Source organism: Artemia sp. Qi Xiang Cuo, chromosome 5, assembly GCF_049724085.1.
Source record: "Artemia sp. Qi Xiang Cuo chromosome 5, ASM4972408v1, whole genome shotgun sequence".
Lineage (NCBI taxonomy): Eukaryota > Metazoa > Arthropoda > Branchiopoda > Anostraca > Artemiidae > Artemia > Artemia sp. Qi Xiang Cuo.
Window position 1 is genome coordinate 76409596 of NC_142798.1, and position 6000 is coordinate 76415595.

The window sequence follows — 6000 nt, forward strand, 5'->3', positions numbered from 1 at the left end:
GATGATATTCTTAGGTCTCATCTTATTGTTTGTTTCTAGAATTAATTTATCATTACTTGTACCTATTTTTTGCAAAATTCTTTTGTTTACTGCTTTGTTATTATTATATATTTTTTTTTCAAAGGCACTTTAATTTTTACTTAGGTTATTTCTTATTATGTAATCATTTTGTGGCATTGGCCAAAAAAAACAGATTTGTAGACATAAAATAGAATAAATAATTTTATGATTAAATAGGTTAGGAAGTAAAGTTAGGGCTTCCGAGCTTAATTCTTGTCATGATATACCTCTATGACTGGTTGAGATATGACTTTAAAGCGTTGCTAATAATCGCTATACAATTTAATTTTACATTATATTTCTCGAGTAAGAAACACATGAATAAGCAAGCGTGCAGCACATAATTACACTGGTATCCTATTTTATGTGTAGGCCTAAAATAATTATAGTCTGCACTAAGACAAAATATTTCATATAATTAGACGCTTCTGTACTGGTAATTTCTTGTTTTGGATAATATCCATCTTGATTAGGACATGGGTCGATTTTTCATAAAAAATCCAAGGGCAAGCACGCCCACATCAAATTGAAATCTGAATGGGCTTTGAGTTCCTCCCCAGGCTTCCCACAAAACGTGGTCCAACACCACTTGTCGTTTTCAGTCGACCACGAGCTTCCTAATTTGGTATTTTCTCTCTGATCACCAGCGTCTTGAGGTCACTCGTATTATTTTTTTTTTCATTAATATTTAATAGACTAGCTGTACTAGCAAGCTGTTAGATTTATAATGGTTCTAAATCTGTCAGCTTTGAGGTTTGTCTTTAAGTTGGTTAGGGATATTTCCATCTGTCAGGTTTTTTAACCGTTCTGCCTGACTGTGTCGTTATTTTATCCTCTGTTTCTTGCGGTTTTGTCTTTTTCGGTTTTTCTTAAGAAATAAGGTCAAACTTTTTGTATTGTTTTTTCAAAAATTCTTTCCCTTTTAATCTTGTTTCTTCCGCGTGTGCGGCGGCTGAAGTCGGTCTTGATTTTCCTATTTCTTTAACTACTATATGGTCTGATTCGTCGTCAGACTCTTCGGAACTAGTTTCCGATGAATCCGGATTAGAACTTTTTAGAGGTGGCACTTTTTGAGGTATCACCTGCCCTTCCTTTGTAAATTTCTACTCCTCTGGAAGTAGAAGGCTTATTCTCTAAGTCCTCGCCTTGAGTTCTCAACTCGGGGGATTTGAAAGATTCTTGAGAGCTTTGGGAGGAATCAATAGTTTTTGCGGGGTTCCTCCACTGTTTGAAGGCCATGTCCTCAGGGGGTTGGGGCATTTTTGCACTAGGGTTTCCCCCCATGACATCCACCGTTTAGGCTTGACCTTGGACACAGTTATATCATAATATTGACCTTGCTGGTCATCTTTGGGAATTTTAGTTTAGGGCAATGTATACTAACTCGTGTTTATTCAGAAATTTATTAAATCTCGTGTGCGTTACAGATGTATTTTAGTTTAATCTTTGGGGAGAGTGCTCTTTAAGGCCATGATAGGGTTTTCAACAACTCTTTTCAAGTCTTCTTCTAAGGTCAGGGGTCTTTTGTTCGGTCTTACAGGGGAAATAATATCAGCTGGAAATCTTTCGAGGGGATATGGGGTCGAAATTCTATTTGGGAAGAATTGGGTTTTTGGAGATATTGTATAATCTAACTCTCCTGCGCTCGCTGATGAATAACTCTTTGGATCTTTTGGTGTTTTTAATTCAGGAAAAAATCTTGGTATTAAGGATTTTTTCTTAGGAGCAACTAGATTTTTCATTACTAAAAATTCTTCAAAGTTTTTCTCACCACTGTCATCTTCAAAATAATCTTTTTTAAAATTCAAGGGTTTTAGCTCTGCCAATCTTGATTTAGGTGGCTCATTTTGCGAATCTGACGAATCAGTAGAGGAGGGATGTGATACCCATCTTTCGGGAAATTTGGCTCTTTTTATTCTGCTAACATGCGCCTTGTAAGTTCTTCCACTATCGGGGTTTTCCATTTTAAAAGTAGATTCGTTATTGTACCTTTTGACTATTCTGTACTGTCCAGAATATTTGTTGAAATGTTTTTTCCCTTCGCTTGTGCCTCGTTCTTGAGGTAGACACAATCTCCGACTTTGAAATTTATACTTTCCTTGACTTTGGGTTGGTTTCTTAGCTCTTGGCTTATTTTACATTTTTACAGCTCTTTCTTAGCTAATTTATAATTTTTCCTCATTCTATTTATGAATTCTTGTTTGTAATCTTCCGAGCTATTATAATACTGCCGAGATTCAATAATCTCATCATACGGGATTCTAAAATCACGACCAAAAAGTAAATAAAATGGATTATCTTTAGTTGTTTCTGAATAAGCAGTATTGATTACGTTAGTTAAATAAGGTAAGAATTGATCCCAGTCGTTCCTATTACCTTATTTATAAAAAATTAATACGTTAAAAAAAATTTTATTCCTGTTTTATAGTTTAACATTACCTTGTGGGTGGTACGGAGCTGTCACTATTTTCTCTATATTGAGAAAACTCATTAAATCTTTTGTTACTTTTGAAACAAAATTGCTCTCGTTATCACTCAAAATTTTATTAGGAATGCCAAGTTTTCTGTGGTCGTTATAATATACAAGTTCCATTTGAACAATGTTTTGAGGTCCCCTAGCCCATCCCCAAAGGACCGCAACGCCCCTACCCCAACCCCAAGGGAACCCCTCGGCCCCCAAAGACCTCCGGGCCCCCAAAGGCGCCCGGTCCCCCAATGCCCCCCAAAGGGCCCCCGAGCCCCCAAAGGCCCAAAGGCTCCCAAAGGCCCCCCGACACTCCCATAGGGCCCTCCACCCATTTTTAATACTTTTAATACGTACGCCCGCGTACGTAGGTTAACCTAACTTAACCTAACTTAACCTAAACTAATCTAGCCTAACCTAACCTAGAAATTTCTGTGTGTTCAGTAAAATTATGTTAGTATTAATGTAAAATGTTGTTACTTTGATGAGAAGGTTTCTTAGTGTTAATTAAAATTTGCTTCTTGTGACGGAAAAGTTGTTATCACTATAAAAAATTGTTACTTCTAAAAAAAAATTGGGTATCTTTGGTGGAAAACTTCCTCGTTCAAACAGAAAAAGTGTTATCACTGATGAAAAATATTATTTCTAAAAGAAATTTGTGTGTGTTCAGTAAAAATATGTTAGTGTTAAGGTAAAATTTTGTTACTTTGATGAGGTTAACCAACGTGCGCGCGCGTACATAGGTTAACCTAACCTAACCTACCTTAACCTAACTTAACCTAGCCTAATATAACCTAACCTAACCTAGAAATTTGTGTGTTTTCAGTAAAAGTATGTTAATATTAAGGTAAAATGTTGTTACTTTGATGAGAATGTTTGTTAGTATTAAGCAAAAATTGCTAATTCTGACAGAAAAGTTGTTATCACAATCAAAAAATGTTACTTCTAAGAAAAAATTTGGTATCATTTTTAGAAAACTTTCTAGTTAGAAAAGAAAAAGGGTTATCACGGTTAAAATAAAATAATTATAATATAAAATTGTTTGTTTTGATTAAATTTATGTTAGTTTTAAGGTAAAATGTTGTTACTTTGATGAGAATGATCGTTAGTGTTAAGCAAAACTTGTTACTTCTGACAGAAAAGTTGTTATCACAATCAAAAAATGTTACTTCTAAAAAAAAAAAATTTGATATCTTTGGTAGAAAACTTGCTAGTTCGAAGAGAAAAAGTGCTATCACTGACGAAGAAAATTATTTCTAAGAGAAATTTCTGTGTGTTCAGTAAAAGTATGTTAGTATTAGGGTAAAATGTCGTTACTTTGATGAGAAGGTTTGTTAGTGTTAAGCAAAACTTGCTACTTCTGACAGAAAATTTGTTATCACAATAAAAAAATGTTACTTCTACAAAAAACGTTGGTATCTTTGGTAGAAAACTTGCTAGTTCGAAGAGAAAAAGTGTTATCACTGACGAAAAATATTATTTCTAAGAGAAATTTGTGTGTGTTCAGTAAAAGTATGTTAGTATTAAGGTAAAATGATGTTACCTTTATGAGAATGTTTGTTAGTGTTCAGCAAAACTTGCTACTTCTGACAGAAAAGTTGTTATCATAATCAAAAATGCTACTTCTACGAAAAAATTTGGTATCTTTGGTAGAAAACTTGCTAGTTCGAACAGAAAAAGTGTTATCATTGACGAAAAATATTATTTCTAAGAGAAATTTGTGTGTTCATTAAAAGTATGTTAGTATTAAGGTAAAATGTGGTTACTTTGATGAGAAGGTTTGTTAGTCTGAAGCAAAACTTGCCACTTCTGACAGAAATATTGTTATCATAGTCATAAAAAATGTTACTTCTTAGAAAAATTTGGTATCTTTGGTAGAAAATTTGCTAGTTCGAATAGAAAAAGTGTTACCACTGATGAAAAATATTATTCCTAAGAGAAATTTGTGTGTGTTCAGTAAAAGTATGTTAGTATTAAGGTAAAATATCATTACTTTGATGAGATTGTTTGTTAGTGTTAAGCAAAACATGCTACTTCTGACAGAAAAGTTGTTATCACAATCGAAAATGTCACTTCTAAGAAAAAATTTGGTATCTTTGACAGAAAACTTGCTAGTTCGAACAGAAAAAGTGTTATCACTGACGAAAAATATTATTTCTAAGAGAAATTTGTGTGTGTTCAGTAAAAGTATGTTAGTATTAAAGTAAAATGTCGTTACTTTGAAGAGAATGTTTGTTAGTGTTAAGCAAAACTTGCTACTTCTGACAGAAAAGTTGTTATCACAATCAAAAAATGTTAGTTCTATGAAAAAATTTGGTATCTTTGGTGAAAAACTTGCTAGTTCGAGCAGAAAAAGTGTTATCACTGATGAAAAATATTATTTCTAAGAGAAATTTGTGTGTGTTCAGTAAAAGTATGTTAGTATTAAGGTAAAATATCGTTACTTTGATGAGAGTGTTTGTTAGTGTTAAGCAAAACTTGCTACTTCTGACAGAAAAGCTGTTAACACAATCAAAAAATGTTACTTCTATGAAAAAATTTCGTATCTTTGGTAGAAAACTTGCTAGTTCGAACAGAAAAAGTGTTATCACTGATGAAAAATATTACTTCCAAGAGAAATTTGTGTGTGTTCAGTAAAAGTATGTTAGTATGAAGGTAAAATGTCGTTACTTTGATGAGAATGTTTGTTAGTGTTAAGCAAAACTTGCTACTTCTGACAGAAAAGTTGTTATCACAATCAAAAAATGTTACTTCTAAGAAAAAATTTGGTATCTTTGGTAGAAAACTTGCTAGTTCGAGCAGAAAAAGTGTTATCACTGACGAAAAATATTGTTTATAAGAGAAATGTGTGTGTGTTCAGTAAAAGCATGTTAGTATTAAGGTAAAATGTCGTTAATTTGATGAGAAGGTTTGTTAGTGTTAAGCTCTACGAAAACATTTGGTATCTTTGACAGAAAACTTGCTAGTTTGAACAGAAAAAGTGTTATCAATGAGGAAAAGTATTATTTATAAGAGATATGTGTGTGTGTGTTCAGTAAAATTAGGTTAGTATTAAAGTAAAATATCGTTACTTTGATGAGAAGGTTTGTTAGTGTTAAGCAAAACTTGCTACTTCTGACAGAAAAGTTGTTATCACAATCAAAAAATGTTACTTCTCAGAAAAAAATTTGGTATCTTTGATAGAAAACTTGCTAGTTCGAACAGAAAAAGTGTTATCACTGATGAAAAATATTATTTCTAAGAGAAATTTGTGTGTGTTCAGTAAAAGTATGTTAGTATTAAAGTAAAATGTCGTTACTTTGATGAGAAGGTTTGGTAGTGTTAAGCAAAACTTGCTACTTCTGACAGAAACGTTCTTATCACAATCGAAAATGTTACTTCTATGAAAAAATTTGGTATCTCTGTTAGAAAACTTGCTAGTTCGAACAGAAAAAGTGTTATCACTGATGAAAAATATGATTTCTAAGAGAACTTTG